This window comes from Podarcis gaigeae (genome assembly GCF_964106915.1).
Source record: "Podarcis gaigeae genome assembly, chromosome: 1".
Classification (NCBI taxonomy): domain Eukaryota; kingdom Metazoa; phylum Chordata; class Lepidosauria; order Squamata; family Lacertidae; genus Podarcis; species Podarcis gaigeae.
The window spans coordinates 79,085,160-79,109,429 of NC_139678.1; the positions used below are offsets into that span (position 1 = coordinate 79,085,160).

General features: G+C 43.5%; 1 protein-coding gene across 3 annotated transcripts in view; it reads right to left on the reverse strand.

Moving 5' to 3' along the window:
- SYT12 (synaptotagmin 12) overlaps nucleotides 1-20,037 on the reverse strand; it is a 54,093-nt gene extending 34,056 nt beyond the window's left edge. The window contains exons 1-3 of one of the 3 annotated variants that reach the window (XM_083698300.1): nucleotides 19,681-20,037; nucleotides 19,064-19,182; nucleotides 14,091-14,210 (exon numbers count right to left, since the gene is read on the reverse strand). The gene's annotated coding sequence lies outside the window, so the exon portion shown is untranslated. Of the gene's footprint in view, nucleotides 1-14,090; nucleotides 14,969-19,063 lie in introns of those variants that run through there. The other 2 variants (XM_083698301.1, XM_083698299.1) reach the window with 2 other exon arrangements.
- Between the last annotated feature and the right edge of the window lie 4,233 nt (nucleotides 20,038-24,270).

A 24,270-nucleotide genomic window follows, 5' to 3' on the forward strand; every position in this document is an offset into this window, starting at 1 on the left:
TAGTCAAATGGATTACAATGGGCTAACAAGCAAAAGCCAGATTAAGCACACAACAGCAACCTTCACAACACAGCGAGAAAGCAGGTACTTCTCCTTTCACACAGTTAAAGAGAGAGGGTATATTCTGTTTTTAAGACTCCCTGGCTGCTTAGGTTGTACATTTTTAGGACAGTAACTACATTTTTCTTAATGGAGCAAGCAGCAATGTACTGTAGGGAAATGGGATGGATTTTTTAAAAACCCTCCTCCATTCTTTCAGTCCCAACCTGACTTGGGTTCCTGCCCACAGCTCTCCTCCCTTAATTAAGGGATAAAATATATGATCACTGTATCTCTGTCCCATCTATTTTGGCCCTTAGCAATGTGGTCTTATAGCTCATTCAATGGAGCCTTTGGCTTCTGCAGGACTTCTGCCATGCTAACATCTTATCACCAGGACATTTGCCTGTCAACTGGTTACAACCTATTGGGGAACTGGATAATCTAATTTGCACTGGTGATATAAGCCTATGTTTTCTAAGTTTCAAACATGTTTAGACTTTGTTTTTATGCTCCTAGCTTTAATAAGCAATAATTGGAACCTTTGAAATAAAAAATACAAATAAATACCAGCATTTTTATTATTTCAGAGTTATCCTTCTACAGTTCTGGCAGATCAGCTCTCTGGCCCCTCCCCACCCCCAATTAGGATTTTAAGTTCAGTTTAGCCATTTCTCCCTTCCCTGCCTTGTTCAAATTCAACAACAATCTTACTAACAGTCTTGCTGTTCAGTTTGTACTTGTAATTTCCCCATCACTCCCCTCATTTTCTGTGTACAAATGATCCTGTGTTGGATAATACATGGGCAAATAATTTAATATGGAGCTGGCCTTATTGAGAGGTCACTGCAAAATAAATAGATGATGCCAGAGCTGAGAAAAGGACTCATCCAACTGTTTATTATCGCTACTGCTCAGAGCCTACAGGAACAGTCTCCCAAGGTACATGGGCATTGTATTGCTATGTTTAGCCAGGAATTCATTTCCATGCAATAAATAACAATAAAAAAAAATTGGCGCCCCATGAAATTTGCAAAGGGTAAAGATGAACTGTGCGGGAAATCCCTCTTCTCAGTGTCCACTTTCAGGGGAGAAGAGAGACAAACACCCCCAGCCACACTTTGCTTACAAAAGGAAAGTACTGAAGCCCAGAGAGTGCATGCCAAAGGGGACTCTCTGAGCCCAATTTCACCCTTTGGGATCAAAGGTGAAATAAGAAATAATACACTGGAGAAAGGAAGGCTCAGGCACCTTCAGTGAATCAACCTATGCAGGGAAAGTGACTGCAGCCCATGTCTGTTGACTGAGCACCTCACTTCCCTCAGTCAACACTATTCAGTCTCCATTCCTACTCAGAAGATCTTGGGCACTACTCTCTTCTGTCAAGGTTATTCACCAGGGGCAAACAGAAAAGTGGTGGCAAAGGTGGTTGGTTAGTTTTTTGGGGGAGGGAGGGGGTAGAGGGAGACACAAGGGGAATTTCAACCCCTCAAGTATTTTCCTGGTCATTTAAAAAGACCCTCTCTTACCCACCTCCATAAGCATTTGGGGGTGGGGTGGGGAATAATGTTGCTCCTCCTGTTTGTTTGTTTATTGTAAGGCTTTGAAAAGACTCTTCCACTCAATGCACCCCACAGGTGGCCTAATGAATATTTAGAATATTTGCACCCCTGACTCTCAGTCATGATTTTCATGTCCAAGGTGGCTTACAATACAGTTAATGAGCTAACTGGAAAGACACATTTTTAAATCAACTGTTGAATGTTGGAAGGGTCAGCAACTGGAGCAGGTTCTGTGTGTGTTGCTCATGCCACTGTACTGCTTTTTGTTTTGTTTTGTTTTTTAAAAAAGGCTAGAGACAGTAGGTAAAATAAAGAGCATTTGAACCAGCATCTTCCTGTCTAATAAAAATACCCATATCCCAGAATCCTCTGCAAAGCCATCTTCACACAGCAGGGACCACAGAACTTGCCTGGTCGCAAGCATGCAGTGAGATGTCGAAACTAGCAGACTGAGGTGGAGAAGCAAAATCGATGGAACAGAATTCCTAATCATATAAAAGCAAAAAACAAAGCAACCCAAAGATCAGTCAAGCAGTTCACAGTTCATTTTGCTTGTGAACAGTAAGGCACCCATATATTTTGAAGAGTAAACAGAAAACAAAACCAGAATAACCATTGCCATTCCTGTTGCCTAAATGAAATATTAAACAATACTATTTTCATCAAACCCAGACTTCGTTTTTCATAGAAAAGTGTCATTTATGGACTGGTTCACACATGCATACATATATTGTAACTTTATTCAACTGAAAAGCATTGGGCTAGATCTATACCACACTAGTTGCACTTAGTTACCAATGAAATCAATTTTGCACTTAGTTACCAATGAAATCAATGAGACTTCAGTCATGACTAACTTGTCCCATTGATTTTAATGGGGCCTATATGCAACTAACTTATAATGCAATCCTAACCATGCCTATTCAAAAGTAAGTCCTATTGAATTCATTGGCGCTTACTTTCAGGTAAATGGCGTTAGGACTGCAACCAATTGTGTCTGAAGTGAGGTGAAGTGACATGGAAGTTGCGTCTCAGCTCTTTGATTTGTGATAATGCATTCACACACGCAAGGCATCAACTGATATATATCTGCACTGATTTGAAACCTTAAAAAAAAAAAACCTACCCAGGAAGTGGGACATTCTTAATAAAGGCAAAACCTGAAGGTAAGAGACATAATCCTAAAGAAACTACGGTACATAAGAAGTCAAGTAACAAAGATTTTGAGAGTCCAAGGCACTGGGTGATATCTTCCGTTGAAAGCCTTTGTCACTCTCAGCAGCAGGGAAAACTACTCACCTGCCATGAGATTTACCATTCACAATTTTAGAGAGTGCTCTTTGTGAGCCCAACTAGCTGAAAAGTTCACTTTGTGTAATCTCAGCACCCTGCACAAAAATCTAACTGTACGGGAGTCCATAATCTTCAGAGATGAGGGCTTTCAAGGGAGGACAATACCTGGGCCATTTATTGTATTTGGTATTCTGACTTATTCTGTATCTTCTTTAGGATGCTTTTTTGATTTTGGAGTCGTTTGTAGATTCAGAAACAAACCTTTTAATCACTGGGCACTAAACACTCCCCAAACATATGGTGGATATTTAATTTTGATGCATAAGAGTAACATGGGGGGGGGATGGAGGCATTCTTTGACATGTTCTGGGGGTAAGCTTAATTTAATACATTTGTTATACGTAACACAGTAGGTATAATATGCAGACTAGTGCCAGCCTTCCAGGCAAATCATGAGCAATCACTAGAACTGTCCTTGGTACTGAACAGTGTTCCAGCCTGAGCTTGAGCTGTCCAAAAATACTAAAGAGGGATAATGAAGAATTTGACTTATTCTGATCCACTTACTTGATGAAATAATTAGGTACTGGCCTTTCCAAGAAGTCTTTAGGCCAATCCATTATTTATCACCCCAAACTGAAACTAAGCCTGAAGCTCTATTATACAAAGCCTGAAATGTTGTACAGGCTTTCCTGGGAGTAAGTCCCATATGTTCCAGGTAAATATGCATACGATTGCACTGCATGCCTGGCTGGATGTAACAGCCATCTGCTTACATTCATCTTTGGTTACTCTGACCCATTCCTCCCCTTTCTCTATTGGCTTGTCATCCATACTTTTCTCTTTTCTAGTATCGGAAGCTCCTTGAGACAGGGATCTGTCTTTTGCTAATTTTACTTAGCAAAATGCAACATTGCGCTTCAACCACAATGGTAAGCAAAAGGCAAGAATCGAGTTTATAAATGTAATTATGCAAACTATTCCCCCAACCGCAAGATTGTGTACTTTGAGATTCCAGTCCCAAATGGCCTGACAACTCTGCACTGCCACAGAATGGTTACAAGATGAGCCTGAGACATGATTAATTCAGCAAAATAAATAAAGGCAGTGAGTAAACACCAGCAAGAGAATGACCCAAACACATTCTTGTCATTTGTAACCTGAGTAGGGTTGGCATCTGGGAGGGTTTTCAGCTACACTTCAATGCAAGACAACAGGCAATTTAAAAAATGTTGCACTTAATTAGATTTATAGCCTGGCCAGGCTCAAAAGATAAGTGCTTTTGTTCTCTTTCATCCTAAAAAAAAAGCCAAAAAATGCATAAGGTCACAACCATACTTCTGGAAAACAGATAGGAAACATTCCTAAAGAAATTTCCTCAAATGAGGCTGAGAAGAAATGCAGATTTCCCAAATCCAACAGCCCCATCATTTGAGACATACAGAGGTCTAGTAAGAAAGCAAGACAAGGTGGGTGTATCCAAGGACTGTCAAAAAACCTTTTCTCTGGTCACAACATTGACAGAAGACACAGGGCAGCCAAGCTATGCAACTCTTGAAGTCCCTGTGTTGATGGGATTTACTGTGTGTGTGTGGTGCAATGACCCTTAAGGTGTCAGTGCAGTAATTCAGATCTATGCAACATGCCCAAAATGCTTAGGAAAATTATTCCCATTCTAGTGCTACTAGCCTGCTATGAGGACAAAAGCCTTCAAGTCTCTATTCAGAGTACCCGGGATGAAAACAAAACTGAAAAAGATTAGCATAAATTCACATTACGATGTGGAAAGGACAGAGAGGGACCTGGAGGAAATTTCAACCTTCTATGCTTTCGTTTCCACTGAACAGCTGCTTGCATTTCCAAGTTTACCTTTGCAGCCCTATTCTTTGAAACAGATGCAAAGGGGGTCTGACTTTTCAAAAGGACTAAAGTTTGGAGGACAGATTTTCATTGAGTGAGGAAAAGGCTAGCATAGCTCCTTGAACATTTTAAAGGTTGTCTACATCTCTGCTGCATACCTCAAATCCACATTTCTAGTGGGCTACGTCGGCTAAGCTAACTTTTTTCTGCATTCACTTGGGGGTAATCTCTGGGAGGGTGGGAATGCTGAGTGTGGGTGGGATCAGAGTCAAAAATAGGCACAGCCGTCCCTCTCTCTCTCTTTCTACAACCCCTCTCTACTTCTCTGGGGGAGGACAGATCCCTCTTGCCAGAGGTATGACGTGATCACTTACGTGGAGAGCTTTTAAAATTAGGCCAATGGCTGCACATAATTATGTTTGGGGCCATGAGCAGCCCATCCCACTCAACAGTTAAGAAGGAGAGCACAGGCGTTGCATGCTGGACACTCTAGTTTCAACGCCAAGCATTTCAAGTTAAAGGGATCTTCAAGATCTCAAGGTTGTTCACAGCCCTTTGCTGTGAACAAGGTTTAGCACTGTATCCAACTAAATCTTACTCAGAGTAGACCCACTGAAATTAATGGGACAACTAACTTAGGTTCTACTCTGAGCAGGAGATGGGTCAGCCAGAGCTGACAGTCCTGAGTTAGACTGGCCAGTGATCTGAATCATTGTAAGGATGATTCATATGCTTGTGTATCAAAGAAGACATGTTTCCCAGTTAATCGATATGCGGATGATACCCAGCTCTACCTCTCTTTCAAATCATAACCAGTGAAGGCCGTGAAGGTCCTCTGTGAGTGTCTGGAGGCGGTTGGAGGATGGATGGCAGCTAACAGATTGAGGTTGAATCCTGACGAGACAGAAGTACTGTTTTTGGGGGACAGGAGGCAGGCAGGTGTGGAGGACTCCCTGGTCATGAATGGGGTAACTGTGCCCCTGAAGGACCAGGTGTGCAGCCTGGGAGTCATTTTGGACTCACAGCTGTCCATGGAGGCGCAGGTCAATTCTGTGTCCAGGACAGCTGTTTACCAGCTTCATCTGGTACGTAGGCTGAGACCCTATCTGCCCGCAGACTGTCTTGCAAGAGTGATGCATGCTCTGGTTATCTCTTGCTTGGACTACTGCAATGCGCTCTATGTGGGGCTACCTTTGAAGGTGACCTGGAAACTACAACTAATCGAGAATGCGGAAGCTAGACTGGTGACTGGGAGCAGCCGCCAAGACCATATAACATCGGTCCTGAGAGACCTACATTGGTTCCCAGTAGATTTCAGAGCACAAGTCAAAGTGTTAGTGCTGATCTTTAAACCCCTAAACAGCCTTGGTCCAGTATACCTGAAGGAGCATCTCCACCCCCATCGTTCTGCCCTGACACTGAGGTTCAGCTCCGAGGGCCTTCTTGTGCCTCCCTCACTGCGAGAAGCGAAGTGACAGGGAACCATTAAGAGGGCCTCCTTGGTAGTAGCACCTGCCCTGTGGAACGCCATCCCACCAGATGTCAAAGAGAACAACAACTACCAGACTTTTAGAAGACACCTGAAGGCAGCCCTATTTAGGGAAGCTTTTAATGTTTGACAGTTTACTGTATTTTAATATTTTGTTGGAGCCGCCCAGAGTGGCTGGGGAAACCCAGCCAGATGGGCAGGGTATAAATAATAAATTGTTGTTGTTATTATTATTATTATTATTATTATTATTCCTGCCAGAGGACTTTCACTCCTAGCTCCCCTGAGGAGATCATGGAGTTGCCACAGAAGTACATAACCTGGAGCAAGATTATTTAATACTTCCAATGTGTGTCACCAGTAGTTTCACCAAGGCACCGGTGGAGTCACAGAAGGCTGATGAAAATCTAATGAAGACAAAGGTGATTGGAGACAGATTCTCATTAGTTTTCTTTATGAGCTGCTACAGACGGGAGAGTGGTGACAGGCAGGGCTAAACGAAGCCAAGGAAATCACATTCCGTTTGCACAAAAGAAATAATATTGCAAAATGGGATGGCAAGAATAAACAATCATAGGAAGAACAAAGACTTCCTGGAACAAAGGAGCAGCTGAGGAAATGAGAAGGACAGCCTTGATCAAAACATACATTAATCAGCAGATTAATCAACTTCTCAACAGGAACAAATCAATGGAGGTAAATCTTAATTGGCGGGCTGAGATGGAAGGCCAGTGCTGGATCATATTTTTAAGGTGTTCTGACTGTGCTATGTTGTTATAACAAGAAATGAAAAGAAAACTGAACAGCATTTCCTTCTAGCAATATCTGTTCACTTTGGTTAATTAAATTGTTAACTTAATTCAAGACATATTATTCAATATCCTCCCCCCTAAAAAAGAAAATCCCTGTACTGAGGACTGATCTATGGAAGGAATCTTCCACATTTTAAATAGAAAAAAGGCCTAACACCATGGCACCTTATGGACTAATATACCTCCTACTCCCAATACTGAAAGTTTTTTTCCATGCCCTGCTGCCAACTAAGGCTTGGTGACTGGGCATGTGTGATACCACTAAACCCTCAGCTGAGCAGAGGTTTCAATCAGCTCTCTGCTAGGATTTGCTTTGCCAACGTGTTCTCTGCAGGGAACATGCTGGTGAAGCAACACGCAGCAGGATTGAGTGCTCTGCCTCTTACTGGATGTTGAAACCCAGCTGTAATATAGGTTTATCTTTTTAGAGTCATCCAGGAAAACATTTTACAGTGGCTATAAACTTGTTAGAGGGAGACTCTTTACTCACTTATATTGGCCTGTAGCTTCATTGACTTTGCAACTGTTAACTCATGATCTACAGTGAAAGAGGACTGGAAATTGTTGTTTTACTAAAGGAAGATGCTAAGGGTTTCCTTTGCCCTCCGGCATGGCCATCTTCTTATTCCTTCCTCTTTCCTTGTAGCAGTGGACAGTCTGACTTAATGACAGGCATCCTCCTTAGCCAGTAAAAGCAAGTCCTTCACCTGGCTGCTGCCCCAAAGCTGGAACTACTGCAGAGTTTGTGCAATACTTTGAGCAGAGAGAAGGAGGAATATGTGGGTGGAAGTACCTCAGCTTCTGACCAGCTCAAGTGAGGGCAGATGTGCTTCTCTGACATCCTCCCCTCTGCTCAGAGCCTCTTATGCACATTCTAAATCAAGGGGGTGAGACATCCAGCCCAATCGTGGCCGGAAAGGCAGGGGTGCAATATGACCCATGAGGCCATTTCCCTCAAACATGCTCACCTAACCCATCAAAAAACAAACAAACATTGCACAAGTATGTTGCAAGGAAAATGGATGTGGATCAAATCATGTCCATGTGCTTGGTGCCACCTGACGTTAGCCACCCATGATTTGGAGGCAATTGAGTATTTTATAGAACAGGGGTATTCTACTCAATGTGAAGAGCTAGACTAGTTGACCCCTCAGGGGTTTCATATCAGTCATGGGACGGGGAAACTATTTCAGCTTGAGGGTCGCTTTCTCTTCTGGGCAACCTTCTGAGGGCCACATGCCTGCCGGCCAAAGGCAAAGGTGAGAAGAGCAACAAACATAATCCTTACCTTTATACAGTGGGCTAGTTTCTACACACAATCACACACCCTTCTCTCCTCCACTCAGAAGAGCAAGAAACATAAGAGTTCAAAGGCACATGCCAGCTAGGCAAAAACATAGGTGATGTGAAGCAATAGCCAGTGGAGGGTGCAGCCTCTGGAAGGTTCCAAGGGCCAGGAGAAGAGGCATGAAGGGCCGCATTAAGTTCCCCACTCTGAAGTTCCCCACTCCTGTTTAGCCCAAGGTGCTTTGAGCAACCTGTTTTGAATGTCAAAATTCAACTTTAACACATTGTGAAAATGAAAGCGTTCTCTGAAGCATGTACAATGGAAAGTTCTCTCACCATGAGGGAAACCACGCTAACTCATTGCAGGGAATCTATAGCCTTCCAGATTTTGGTGGGCTACAACGACCAGCATCTGAAACTATTTGCCATGCTGGCTAGGGATTATGGGAAATGGAATCCAACATCTGGAGGGCCACAAGTTCCTGTCACAGACATTGGGTTTTGGGGAGGAGAGCTTCCAGATATGGCAGCATACTTTCATCCTACCACTGGTGCAGAGAACACAAACCTGCTATGTAACAAGCAGCAAAATTGTGGCGGAGAAAGCTGCAATTCCTCAAAAGCCACTTCAAGGTAAGTTTTCCTACATGGCTAAGAAAAGCCAAACCTAGTGGAAACCCACATCTTAAATCAGCAACACAGAAGAATTATTGGCCTAATATACTGAAGGCTAGTCTCTCTGATTAAAGTTTTTTTAAAAAAAAACACACAACAACTTAGTTCCCAGCTCCTACTGCTTTATAAAGCAACAAATCTAAAAGGAGATGACCTTCATGCATTAGTGTACGAAAATCCAACTGAGTTCCAATGGTGGAAATCTTTCTCTCGCATACCCTTGCATGCATATACGTCCACTTATAATATACTCACATACAACCTCTTCCAGTGGCAGGAATCTGAACAAAAAGACATTTTCTGAACTAATGTCCCGAACAGAAGTTGTCTTTGCAAAAATGGATTCTCAATTATACAGGACGGCATGAGATTTCAGACCCAAATGCAATCAGTACCGTCTTTCCTTTACCCTTTGATAACTTGAAATATTGGTGTGTTTTAATCCAATATGATCAACTGACAGTGAAAGCTATAGAAAATAGTTGGCTATGGAAGTTGCAGTCTTATTTATGGCAAGTGAGGTGAAATGTAGATTCCATGTGAGGCTCTGTAGGTGGGAGGGAACAACTGAATGCAACCCCAAAGGGGGCTTCCCTGAGAAATGCAGATACTCACTAGAAGCATGTCCTCTCTTCCGCAGCTAAGGACAATTGCGATTATTACCATTGTTGTAGTTATAATCTATATAGCAGATTATCACTTGCTGCTGATGGCAAGTAAGGTATAGTTGAGAAACTGGAAAATAGTTGGTAGTTTTTTCTTTCAGAAAAACTGAACTGGGGAAAAATGACTTTAAGCAGGAGCGTGGTCTAGTAGCTTTTGAGGATATTTTTTTGGATGCTATATAGCATCAAATAGGGTGTTAAGCATTGCAATGTATTTCTTAGGAAGTCAGTTCTTAAATGTTTTTCGCTTGTATGAAGTACGATCTTATGTTTACTCAAAATAAGCCCCACAGTGTTCAATGGGGTTTACATTTTTTACAGTATTTATTAAATAAATAAATAAATAACTGGGGAGTGTTGTGTTTGTTATTATGGTATGTATTTTTGTGTTTTTCTATTGTAAACTGCCCTATGATCCTTGGATGAAGGGTGGTAAAGAAATTTAATAAATAAATAAAATACACCCAGGCAAGTTTGCACTGGATTGAAACTCCTAAACAGGAACAAAGGCATTTTACTAACCCAAATCAAATTCCATTGTTGGGGTGCCTCGGGGTAGTAAAATGTCCCAACGCAAAATCAATGTGTGTGATTTTTAAAAGGGCACTTAAATCTGCATTCCTAGATCCTTTTTGGTTTGAATAAACCATTTAATACATTTTTACCCCATTTTCCCTTTACTGGGATAAAACAGCACCCCTAAATGCAAAATGTAATTGCTCAACTTCAAAAAAACTAAGATCATGGCCACTGGTCCCATCACCTCCTGGCAAATAGAAGGGGAAGAAATGGAGGCAGTGAGAGATTTTACTTTCTTGGGCTCCATGATCACTGCAGATGGTGACAGCAGTCACGAAATTAAAAGGCACCTGCTTCTTGGGAGAAAATTGATGACAAACCAAGACAGCATCTTAAAAAACAGAGACATCACCTTGCCGACAAAGGTCCGTATAGTTACAGTGATGGTTTTCCCAGTAGTGATGTATGGAAGTGAGAGCTGGACTGTAAAGAAGGCTGATCACTGAAGAATTGATGCTTCTGAATTATGATGCTGGAGGAGACTCTTGAGAGTCCCATGGACTGCAAGAAGATCAGACCTATCCATTCTTAAGGGAATCAGCCCCGAGTGCTCACGGGAAGGGCAGATCCTGAAGCTGAGGCTCCAATACTTTGACCACCTCATGAGAAGAGAAGACTCCCTGGAAAAGTCGCTGATGTTGGGAAAGATGGAGGGCACAAAGAGAAGGGGACGACAGAGGATGAGATGGTTGGACAGTGTTCTCGAAGCTACAAACATGAGTTTGACCAAACTGCGGGAGGCAGTGGAAGACAGGAGTGCCTGGCATGCTCTGGTCCATGGGGTCATGAAAATTCGGACACAACTAAACGACTAAACAATTGCTTTCTTTAGGATATTTAATGCCCTGGGTTGACTTGTTTTCAGAAAGAAAACTCAATACCGTTCCTTATTCCAGACATTTGTTTTTATTTGAATTTTTTTTAGCTCTAATTCTCTACATTAGATGGGCACCCCCACTGCAACTTTTGAGGGTTTTTTTTGGGGGGGACTTATGTCCCAGGAGCATTTTGATTACAGAATGACAAGTGCAAATGCTAAATTTCCAGCAGCTACTAGCATTTGGGGCCATTATTAACTACTGTGGGTGTGGCAAGTCATGGGATGTAGATGGGGTAACAACATCTCCCACCATCCCTGACTATTAGCTATGTTGGCTGGGGATGACACGAGTGGAGTTCAACAACAATATGGAGCACCACAGTTTGCTGGTCAACAATAGTGGACCTAAAGGACTATGTGTAACAAGGACTACTGTTGTGTGAATTCTGCACTGGGGTAGTATGTTGTCCAACATTTGTCTGAGAAGGTTGGTTTTCTATGGAAAGGTTGAGTGTGTCATTACCATTCTCATCAAAGGTATGTTACACTGCAATAAATTTTAATTTCTGGCATCTTTCAGTGAAGCGGGAAAATTAGCATGACGCTACCTTGGTGACCGTACCCGATTCTGACTGTGTGATGTATTATTTAACACTAGTGCATGAATTATTATAAAGCCAATATTACAGCAATGGACAAAGTTTTTTACTTGGACCAGGAAGAACCTAGTTAAGAAACCACTGTTCAGCAATGCAGTTCTCTGGTGACCTTGGGCTAAGTGTTCCAGTTACAGATAGGTAGCCGTGTTGGTCTGTCATAGTCAAAACATTTTATTTTTTTTCCAGTAGCACCTTAAAGACCAACTAAGTCAGTTCTTGGTATGAGCTTTCGTGTGCATGCAAGGGTGAAAAGGTGATTGGTTATATTATACATGACAAAGCCATTTTTCACCTTTTCACCCCTCGCTTCCTCCTGTAAGACCTATTGCAGTCGTTAAGAGTCGTCAACAGGCTCATCACAGCTATCTGCCAATCACCCATTCCCACCACCCTTCTGAGTAATACCCCTCCCCACCTTCTCACTATATAGAAGGGTCTGGAAACTTCTGTTTCAGTGTATCTGAAGAAGTGTGCATGCACACGAAAGCTCATACCAAGAACTGACTTAGTTGGTCTTTAAGGTGCTACTGGAAAAAAATTTTTTTGTTTGGGCTAAGCGGTATTTCTCACTTCCACAGGCTTATTAGCAGGGTGAGAAGAGAAAACTTTGTGCCTGCTACTTGCCCTAATAACCTAGCAAGAAGTATGGAATACCAGTTGGGGGGCGGGAATTAAATATTGCACTGTTATGGATAAATTGCAAGCTACACTGAAGGCTTGCCAAAAAGGAGGGCTCTAAAATAAATCCTATCCCAACATAAAATTGTAACGGGGCTTATGGAAGGGAATCCCCTTTCTCCTGTTTAAACATATTTTGTAGAATTTCTTTTTTTAAGTGACTGTGTCACCTTCTACCCAACAGCTTTTCTGAAATTGTCATCACCGAAGGCTCTTTATTTACACGTGAGAAAGCATTCCTCGTACAAAGCAATCCATTATTCATGCCATATCACACAGCCTATCTTCTATGACACATGCACTTTTCTTGGGAAGGTAAGAAATAAAACTAAAGCACTCCAGATGTCCCTACGGTGTGTGTGCACGTGCATGCACACACAAATGAGAGACAGATGTATGAAATGACAGCTTTAATCAGAAAATAGGGACAACAGTGGTGAAAGCATCTAAACCCTAACTCTCTTAATAAAGCAATCTTGTAGCTCCGTTCTTCAAAGGCCAAGTGGAGGCAAGATAGTTTGGTTACAGTCATCACAGCCTGTCAGTCATCCTCTCTTCAATCATCCCCATGTCAAAGGAATCCGTGGAGGCTTGCAAGTGAGCACTACATTTTTTGCTCTTGCCACCGACCATGTGAAGAAAGAAACGAACATACATTAAGAGAGAATCACTGGCAGGTCACCCTGAACTAGATCACAAAGCTTTGCAAGCTCTCAACAGTGGTCGCAGCCAGGAGGTGAAAACTTCCAGGAACATCTACACACACACAAATAAATGAAATGCAATAACAGAAAGCTTTCCTGGGTTCAGAGTGCTTGAATAGACTGAAGCATCGGATGTGAAACACAAAGCCACCCACTTAGAAACTGAACTGGAGATTCATTTGTAAGGAACGCAACTAATTCAGGTCACAATATTGAGATCTGGTTTTGTGGGGGTCTCCCCTCCTGCCCCCAGCCATTCTTTTAATAGAGATGTGCGTGTTCTTTTTTAGACTAGGTCTCGTCTTACCCTTGATGCATTTCCCTCCCACGCCTAGACTCTTTCTAGGCAGCTCTGCTCCTCCTGAATACACTTTGGCAGCCCAGCCTCAGTTTTTGCGCTCATTGTTTCCACTGCCATTATTTCGATTTCCCAATCCCATCCCTTTCCATCCAGCAGCTCCCCGTAACCCTAGACTTAATGGACGGCCGAAAAGCATCTTCCTAGGATACAGTAAACTGGAGTTTCCCGGACAGTTCTCCCTTCTTGAAAACCAGGACGTCTTCACGCCGCATGAAGGCACGCTCAACCAAGCAGCCCCGGGGCTACGCAAAGGCAACCGAGGCGCAAACTTTGCAAAGATGCCTGGTGACTTTCGTCCCTCTCGTTCTCCGGGATCGGACCACGGATCAAGGCCGCCACGATGCCAGTCTGCAGCACAGCCCCGCTGATCGCACTGAGCGAGCGAGCTTTGCTAGGGATCAAACTAAAGTGCTCCGTTCGGTGCAGAAAAACAGCATGCCACGTTGCATTGTGCCCGCACAGAGACACAAAACTGAGCCTCCTGCCGATAAAACTGCCTGCTGCGTTTGCCATTCTCTCCTGACAAACCACAGTTCCCGCCCGGGCTTACTTCCCAAACGCTACCGAGCGCTTTGTGTGCAGCAGCAGCAGCGGCGGCGCCACTTACCTCGCCCGGAGTTTGGTGCAGCACTAATGACCTGCAAACTCTGCAGCTCGGCTCGGGCTCCTCAGCAGCAGCGCATCATCAGCATGCTCTCGCTCCTTTCTCTCTTTCTGCCCCGGCGGCCTGAGATGAGAGGCAAAGGAATCAATTCTTCTTGCTGAGCTTCTTTCATGGAGGAGCGGCGGCGGCGCCAGCAGCCTGAGTCACCCCCGCCCTCCCCTCTCCTTCTCCAGCTGGAAAAAAAAGAAGCCTGTGGCTTCTTTCCAAAAGAGATTGAGCCGAGGGTTGGAATTTGGGCGGGAGAGCTCCCTCCCGCAAGGCGGGAGCTAAGCGAGCGGCGGCAGGATTCACCGCCTGACTGCAGGAGCGCCAAGCACCCCTGCAATGCCTGGAGAGGTCGCTCAGCGCGCGCGCACACACCCCTCTCGCGCCCTCTCCTTCGGGAGGCAGATCCACGGGGTCAGAGAGGGAAGGGAAGAGAACGGGGACGAGCAACCCAAGGAAACGCCGGCGTTGGCTGGCCCTCCCGCAGCAAAGAGCCCCACCCCAGCCCCGGTAGAGAAGGGCTTGGCCCAGGCGGAGGCGGCCCCCAGCAAGGGCACGCCGGGGATGCTCTGGCTGGCGCCGCGCCAAAGCACATGTGCCTCCTCCGAGGCTTAGCTGCAGAGGCTGCGAAGTGGGCGACGGGGAGGGCCTTTCTTGCCCCTTGCCCCAGCCGGGGAGTGCTCAGTTCCAAGGTCACTTCTGGAAGGCGGGCGAAGAGGGGCAGGTCTCGGGGGCCCGAAGTCCTGGGCTGGGCCTCACGCAGCAGAATGAGCAGGGCGGCCCCAAAATGCAGTAGCAGCAGCAGCAGCAGGCCCGCCTTACCACTTTCCCGCCTAAAAAGAGGCAGGAACTCGCAAAGCCCAGGAGGCCCTCCTAAGCCCGTTACCAAATTGCACCACTGAAGTAGGGCTGTGTTTCCTTTACTTCAAAAGAGGCGAGGTTGGCTGAGGAAACTATCTGCCAAAGAGATGTGCCTGCCCAGTCCATTCCCATTTTTTCTCACACCTGTGGTTGGAGACCCAGACCCAGAACACATTTTTTTTCTATACTGACTGGACCAAATTTCAGACTTTCCAAACAATTTATGGTTTGTAAGCTGGGAGGTCCCCAGTTCAAATGTTGGCAGACCCCTGGTCTCATTAAGTCCAACCTCATACAAAACCTCTTATGCAATATTGGAATCGATGACACTAACCTTTCTTAAAAGGTTGTGGTAAGGATGACTGAGGTGATGTACATGAAGCAATACCAACCTCACTATAAATGCAACAATAAGGCTGCTTCCTAATGGCAACTTCTCATATGGCTGAAAGCCTCCCCAAACGACCCACAGCTGCTCTGATTCTAGCACACAATTACAGGGAAAGGAATCCCTTGTCTGAAGGTGAGAACAAGATTCTGGGCTTGGATATTGAGCTTTTAGGGAAAAGGTTTGTTGCTTGCTCTTGCTACATAATACTAACAGACCAATTTGAGGCACTCTTGGCTAGTCAGTGTGGGGCCAGGATTGAGACCCACCCTAAGCATTTACCCCAACATACCTCAAGAGACACCTTATCTGTAATGTATTTCCTACCTGCAAGCAAATGGTGCTTCTGTACTGAGGCCCACATCTGACAACAGGCCTTGTGCTGTGAGGAACACCCTACTTCCCAGTTCATATGTGCAGCAAATAATGGCTCCCCTGTTGATTGCAGGGAAGGCTCTGAGTGACACTAGAACACTGCAAGTGTGGGGCAAGGGAGGCACTAAAGAGAAATATTTCTAAGCCCTTCCCTACATTTGAGGGATGCTCTACAGGACAAACAGGAGAGATATGAAGGTGCTTTCCTGCTTGTCCTTTCCTCTTCTGGGATTCACTTAATGCCAGTTTATGCAATTACCATAATCGTTTTACTGCATGACTTGCAGCCCCTCCAGGTGTCCTTTTTATTGTGCATTCATAATGATTTGTGCTCACGATGGAATTGGGGTGGTTATACACAATCCTATTTTCAATACTGTTTGCGATTGCATAAGTTGTTGGGGTGGGCATACTGCTTCATTTCCAGTTGTTGCGTGTCCTGTAGCCGCCTTTTGCTTTTGTTGTGCCGTAGGGCAAGAGTGCTGTTTCAGGTGGCAATAATGTGTAATACTGAGGGAAACATTGCAAAAAAGCCAATAAAGAGGAATGATGTGTGGACAGGCTTAGTGGAAATCCACCACTGACACACTATTATCGTGTCAATGACATGTTATAGAATACAACTGCAAAAAAGCACACCAAAAAACAGTAGACAGTCTAAAGGGGTCCTATACTACTTCAGATTGCAGGGAGAGGTGAGGAGCTTGAATGTTCTCCCTTGTATGTAGAAGTTTCATGTATGTAGGGGAAAAAGTAGCATAGTTCAGCCTAGCCTTTATCATGACCTGCTGTTTTTCTGTGTGCAGTAGTTTCCTCCGCATGGGGAAGCATTCACTGTGGTAGTGGAGTCTACTAGCATTCGTCTTCTCATCTCTTATTCGCAGAATACAGCTGCAGGTTTTTTATTTTTTCCTCCTATTGTAATCTATTACAAGTTCATTGCAATAGATAAACTACTCCAGCCCTCTTTAGGCATTATATTTACAAGTAAGTATAACACACAAGTGGGGAGAGTGGAAATGAGTGTGCTGTCTCCATCCCCATCATCCTTCATCTGTGGCAAGAAGCCTGCTTTGCTTGTGTAGATACTCCACATGAAAATCAAGGTTTTACATTGCACAGAGAGCTTTTACATCAGTACAGGAAGCTCCCTGGTGCAGAATGCCATATTCCAACTCAAGAGCAACATGGAGCAGAGCTGGTTTGCTGATCTCTTCCCTGTCACATGTTCTACTTAGCCTAGTGCCTGAATAGGACGTTAATCTCTAGAGGGAGAAATAACTACACCTAAATGCAGAGAAGTAGAGGAATGCCTAAGCATAGGAGGGGAATATGACTTTAATGCAGAAGACTCTGCTCCTTAGGAGGTGTGTTGAATACTGCATCTAGAAAAACCATCCTCTTTCTCTCATTCTTCCATCTCTTTTGTCCATATGGACATTGCCATTGCATGAGGCAGATTTATGCATTTATTTATTTGTTTGTTTGTTTGTTTAAAAATGCTACTTAATATTGAGTTTCTAAGTGGTGTAAAATAGGGATACAGCATACTTAACCATAAGATAAGAAAAACACAATTAAAATGTCTGCTGAAATAAAAAGTATTCACCAAGCAGCAAGAGGTTCAACAGGGAAGGGGGCTGCACCAAGCAGGGAGGGAGTTCCACAGAATCTGTCCTACAATACAGACTGCACAACTCCTGGTGGATGTGAGCCATGCCTTTGAGCATGGAGGAAAACTCGGTGTGACTCACTCATCCATGAAGGCAGGTCTGGGAAAAGCAAGTTGGGGGACACCCCTCCCCCAGTTTAACTGGGTAACTAACAGCAGCACAGTCATATGGTGTTGCTTGTAGTTGTGGTGGTTTCTAACATACTGTTAGAAACTAGTGTCTTCTCAACAAAGGCCAAGTCTGGGTATGGTATGTGGCATTGTTTCTGTGGCAACATAGCTATCATTCCCCAATAAGGATGACCCCATTGTTATGTCATGCATCTTAGTACTGTACTTCAGTTGTTGGCATATATTTATCTTAAGATTTCTGTGAGAGAGTGTGAGATTTCTGTGAAGCTTATAGTATAAGAGGACAGTGCCTTCTCTGAGGACCTTACAAATCTAAAATCCAGCACTGGAGAAGAGGAGGGAGGGTGCTTAGGTTTAGTTACAGGGTAGGTTACAGTTGGGCACAGGAACCAACCAAAGGCTTGATGGAAAAGGTGGGTTGTGAGGAGGTTTCACTCAGACATTCTGTAATGGATTTTTTTTTTTTGCAGTCCAAGGGAGACCGAGTGTGAATGTCCAACATTCTAACACATAAAGCCTGCTACTGAGAGGCCATCAATGCCTGACTTAAATAACTTTTTCCACTTTGTCCCCACAAGCATATATACAATGGTACCTCTGATTATGTACTTAATTCGTTCTGGAGGTCCGTTCTTAACCTGAAACTGTTCTTAACCTGAGGTACCACTTTAGCTAATGGGGTTTCCTGCCGCTGCACAATTTCTGTTCTCATCCTGAAGCAAAGTTCTTCACCCGAGGTACTATTTCTGGGTTAGCGGAGTCTGTAACCTGAAGCATATGTAACCTGAAGCGTGTTTAACCTGAGGTACCACTGTATTGTTATTTACTGGCTCTTTCCTTTCTTTTTGATAAAAGGAAATGTGAAGTTAGTTGTTATGACTTTAAACTGTCCCTTCCAATTGCTTCTGAGCAAGGTAACTTTAGGGGAAGCACTTGGACTGGAAGAGAGGCCTCCCAACAAGTGTTGGCATTCTCTTGCCTATAAGCCCCACAGTCCAGTTTTTGTTTACAGCTTAGCTATTTGGTGACTATAGTAACTCCATCATTGATCCTAGTCCATTGTACCCTTCAAACTGAGTGTGGATGAATCATTTTTAATCCTGACCTGAATTGTATCCAGGCACTTTTGACACCACTGGTCACAGCTGCTCCATTCTTCTATCTCCTTATTTTTCCAGGAATTTTAGTCCCACCCTTTTTATATGTATTTTTGGGACATTTCAAAGGGGTAGTATTTATCTGGTAAAAATAATTTAATGGAAGGGTTTGTGGTTGGTTTTTTTTGGTCTTAATTGTTTCTTGATTGTATGGCTTAGGGAAAATAAATTCCCCCTCGCAGCCCATGCTGAGAGAAATTGGTAGGCTCTTGTCAGATGTGTGCATCAATATCTATATCTCTCTCTAAAATAAGATAGAGAGGACATCAGTCAGAAGGAATGACAATCACTTGCTTTCAAGAACAGTGGCTGTATTGGTAGCCCAAAAAGTGCTCTGTATACTTACTTGTGAGTAAGCCCATCAAACCCCATACGGCACCTCTAGTTTTGCTCATCATCAGCTCTGGCTTGGCCCACCACTGGTGAAAGGGCCCCTCCAACAGATAACACCTGAGAGAATGTGACCTTCAACAGGAAAAAAGAAAGATTGCTCTAGGTAAAACAGTGAACTTCACCATGTACCTGACCCAGGAGTTCAAGGACTGATAGGCTCTCTTCCCTTAGCCACAAGACCAGCTGACTTGTCACACCCACAGCCTTGGCATCCTCTCCTGCAGTGCCAGCTCATGGGCTTGAAAAGCCCTTGGGCAAGAAGACACACTCTGTGTGGTGGCAACAGTGAATCAGGGGCTTCTTGTTATTACCAATGCTGCCGGACATCTCCCCTTTAGAAATGTTGCTGGGAAGAACTGGATTGGGAAGCTGTTCCTCCTCCTCACTGTCATCATTTACTTGCTCGCCTTTTGGGGGTGCGGGTAGAAGGAAATAGTAGGGGTGGGTGTGAGCAAGTGACAATTGTGATGAACCTGCATGGGCTGTGGGTTCTTGGTGCAGGTGTGAGGCCCATCCACAACCAACCTCTGATGCCAGCTCCGGGCTGTGATGAACTACTGCAGCACTCACCTGGGAACCTGAAGGGGAAAGTGGATTCCTTGTCCACCTCCTACCACGAGATCTCTTGTTCCCTGCTGCTTCTTTACCTTCCTCAATAGGTCCGTCCTCCCTCTTTAGATCCCTGCTCTTTCTGAGCCACAGAACTTCATGCACCCAAAGCAAGAGAAGGGAAAAGAACTAACCATCTATAAGCACTACTTAGCAGTAAAGACTGCCATTGCCTTTTTTCCGGTAAAGCAGGACACTTGATGTCATAATAACTCAGCAAACAGCAGGCCGATACATTGGCCCAGAACCTCTAGGCTAGTCTGATTTGTGACATCTTTAAACTTTTGTCCAGCAATAAAATGTGAGGGCTTTGAATTGCTAGTTTACTGTTCCTGATCTTTCTTCTACTAATATGGTGCAGCTGTTCTGTGTTTCTTACCAGCAGTTGTTTACAGTTGTGGTGCAGGCCAGAGCATATTTGTGTTGGCTAGTTTCCTTAAAGGAAGTTTTTGTACTGAAGAACCAGCTATTTCTGATATACTTCAGATCCATCTGCTTTGTTTTAAACAATATCTATATCAAATAATAATAATAGTCTACCATAAACTATGGAGCTCAGTTTAGGAACAATGATATTCTGGCCGCCTCCAAGGTATGAGGAGGGTAAAAAAGAAAACGGGTTGGATCCAGACTGTTAGCTGAGCTGAGGTCCCATTGAAATAAATAGAACAAATTGGTCATGACTTATTTTAGTTCACACTGAAAGGAATAGGAATTAAATATAATGAACTTTGGATCTAGGCTTAATAGAAGGACTATCTTTTATAAAGAGGTAATAAAATTTGCCAAGGATCTTAGACTACCCTTGTGTACCCTTACTTGGAAGGAAACCCCATTGTATAAAATTCGAATTACCTCTGACTAATCTTGAACAGGATTGGGCAGTTAATGCTTCCCACTTTCTCCTATTATCTTGCCTCTGTCTTTATAACACAGTCATCATCTTTCCTCACCATCTGGACGTCAATAAATTAGCGGTTTCAATTAGCTCCATAAAAAAAAATCTAATGTTGCTAACTTATTAAATTCAAGAACGTAAAGCTGCTTGAATGGTCACAATTGTTTAAATGAAAGGTTGGTTTGCCAAGCCGTTTCTCTAAATTAGATTTCCATGGCACTTGGCATTTGATTTTTGAGAAACTGTAGCTGTCACTTAGCAAACAGTTCTGATCATCTGACTATATTCACCGTGAAGGCACTTATTCGGTACCGTTCCACACATTCGAAATCTGACTTCTTTTAAAAAGAGAGAGCTCAGCTTGACTGAAAGCTTAACCCTGAGCACTGATTTTTCTGTCTGTAAGCATTCTTTAAAGTAATGGCTCCCACAGGGTCTGACGCTAAAGGAAACTACCGTAACTTTCTTGCCTCGGGTTGCCCAGTCTTGAAATAAAAATTGCTGGTAGTTGTGAGATGCCTGGGAGCAGAGTCCAGTTTGGGAGGATGCAGTGGGGCAGATGGTGATGCCAACTGACCAGAAAAAAGTCTCTTAGCTTGCTAAGGAACAGGAACTATCTGAAATATACCAGAATCAGCAGGTGAAGCTTTTCATGGTGTGGAACTGAACACAACCATCTGCTAATTGCTGCAGATCAAACTGCTTTTAAAGGGATAGCTGCAGGAGCAGCATAATTCAGAAATGGTTAACTTTAGTCCTTGATATAGATAGGTAGCCGTGTTGGTCTGCCATAGTCAAAACAAAAAAAATTCCTTCCAGTAGCACCTTAAAGACCAACTAAGTCAGTTCTTGGTATGAGCTTTCGTGTGCATGCACACTTCTTCAGATATCTTGGTGAGGTTGATGGACTTCCATTTCATGCGGCTCAATGTGGTGCCTTCCATAGTTCCAGTTATAGATAGGTAGCTGTGTTGGTCTGCCATAGTAAAAAAAAAAAAAAAATTTTTTGTTTAGTCCTTGAGCTGGTCTGCAGTAGAGGCAGGGTCATTCCAGCACAAAATCAGGCCTATATTGGTCACAGAGGAATATAGTCCCCTGCCATGGGAAGTGTGTTCCTGAGCACCATGGTACAGCAACACTGCTGAAAGTTGCAAAGACTCTTCTCGGCCAATAAAGCTCTTACAAGGAGAAAGTTCAATAAGTCGCTAATAGTAAAAGTTCTGAAAGAGAGTACCGGAGTCAATGTCGCCTTATTTTCATGTGCTTTCACTTCATATTTGTAAATGGCAACATTCCAAGACCAGCCCTGTAAAATGCCATGTTTTAGCCATGAGAATATTTGAGTGCTGTTCATGGCAGGGGGCATTATCATCTTCATCATCTCACACTGACTAGGCAAAGTCCTTCCTGATCTCTAATAATATGGAGTTGTATGTGGAAGAGCCCTGTCTGAGCCAGTGAGGGAAGATAGGAAATTTAGCAGGATATTACTGGCTAAGTAATTCAGGGAGTCTGGAAAGCTGTTCCCCTCTCGAGGATGACTAACTGCACAATCTTACATGTCTCTACTCAGAAGTAAGTGCCCTTGAGTTAAATGGGGCATATTCCCATGTAAATGTATATAGGATTTCTCCCTTAAAAGTTCTGTAGTGTTTTGTACAACAGTACCCAAGCAATCTCTCTCTTTGGGGTGTGCTGCTACCTGTGCTGATTCTGTTAATCTTTGTTTCAGGCCAGTGGGTGCTTACACAACCCCCCTGCCAGTTTGTGGGCATGAGATTCACTGACTCAGCACACCTGATGCCACACCCCAAATCTTTTATCTGAAAGCCATTCACCTAAATCCAGTTATCTGAAGGACTGCTGCACACCCAACACTGAGCAACTTTAGGTGCCTCCATACAGTCACTATTTTGCAGGAGGGATTGAGGCACATACTGGGAATTTAGGTTTGCTCAACTCAAACAAATCAAGGTGCCTTATCACCCCAGTACAACAAAAACTCCCCCCCCCAAATGACTTTTAGTGATTAGAAAAGTGATGGAGAAATGCACTGAGAAGTGTGGGGTGAGCGGATGATCAATGCTAAAGTGTGTTAACACCCCATAAACAAACCAAAACAAATGCTTAATGGGAGCACTGTATAAGTTTTGTGCAAGCGGATCAGGGTGATTGGTGAATGATCAGGTTGCCTAGAGGAGCTTTCCTACAGAATTACAATGAAATACGGTGATATTCAATCAAAACATTGTAATGGAAAATGTGACTAATGCAAGTTTTAATAGAAAATGGAAAGCCATTAAACAGAAATGTCTGTTTAGGTTTTTCAAAATAAAGATTATTGATTGATGTGGTCAGGAGGAAAGGATCGTTTTCTGCCCATTTCTTGCAGAAATGCTGCTTGGCTGTTATTTGTTCCGAACAGTTCTGCATCCCACAAAGGCCTATGCAAGCCACACAAGTGTTAGGCGAAGTAGAGACAAAATCCCTACAGAGAGATTGCGCCTTTGGCAGATGAAACTGCAGGCTGAGTTGAGTGAAGCCAGAAATACAAGTATAAATTCACAATATGGAGCGGGGGTGAGGGTGAGAGAGACATCTTGCTCTCCTATTTGGGGCCAACAGCACAACAACACTGGATAGCCAAGAGGCCAGAGCCTTGGGTCTTTTGTGCTGGGCTCTGGGTGCCCTGCCTGTTTTTCTCCTCCTCTTAAAAAACTTCCTAAACTTTCTTTGCAGGCTAAGTGGGCATGTTGCAAAGCACACCACTGGTGAGTCCCCAGGCATCTGCCATCTTAATTTGCCCATAAACATTAATTAGAATAGGCAAATTTGTGGCATAGAGTCAACCTATGTTCTCAAGTACCTAACAGTGCACCTGCTGTGCAGAGACGGACCTCCTGCTCTCACTTTTCCTGCAAGGCTGGAACATGTGTATAAGAGTAGCAACAGAGCCAGTGAATCATCATCACCTATCTAAAAAGATTGAAGAGGATCTGGGCAGCAGTGTGATCTGCAGTGGGCAAGAGTCATGAGCTACAAGGTTTTCAAAGCCGCCTGACCATTCCACGGTTTAAAGCCATATTTTTAGATTTGTCAAATAGAACCTCCATGTACATAGGCAGTAATATATTTCTACATACTAAATGCAGGGGGCAAGTAATAAGGAAATATTCTGGTTGACTTATGTTGGAAATGGAATGCTGGGCTAAATGGAAGTTTGGTTTTTTCCCCAGCATGTGAATTAGAAATTACTTTTATTTAAAAAGTATAGGAAGGGATTCCAGAGTTTATAATCAGAATGCATAAACTGCAATAATGCGTTACATTCCTAGGTTACAGGAGACGTCTAGCACTTCATATTAGTGCCTGCCTATTTCATATTTTTCTTGGCAGAACCTGCACTTTCATTACATCATTCGGTCTACCTGTAATAAAATAATGATTCAGTTTGCTAGGTTATAATATCCGAAACATTACATCTAGCCTGCATTTTAAATCTAGTTTCTGAAATAGAAAAAACATAAACCCTCTTATCACTTCCTTCAGTGCATCTGTAGCCTGATGTCTGCAGAAGCTTGTCATAATAAACTAGTATTTAGTAGGAGAGTCTATGAGCTGCTGTATTGAAGCAGCAGATCACTCCTGTTCTA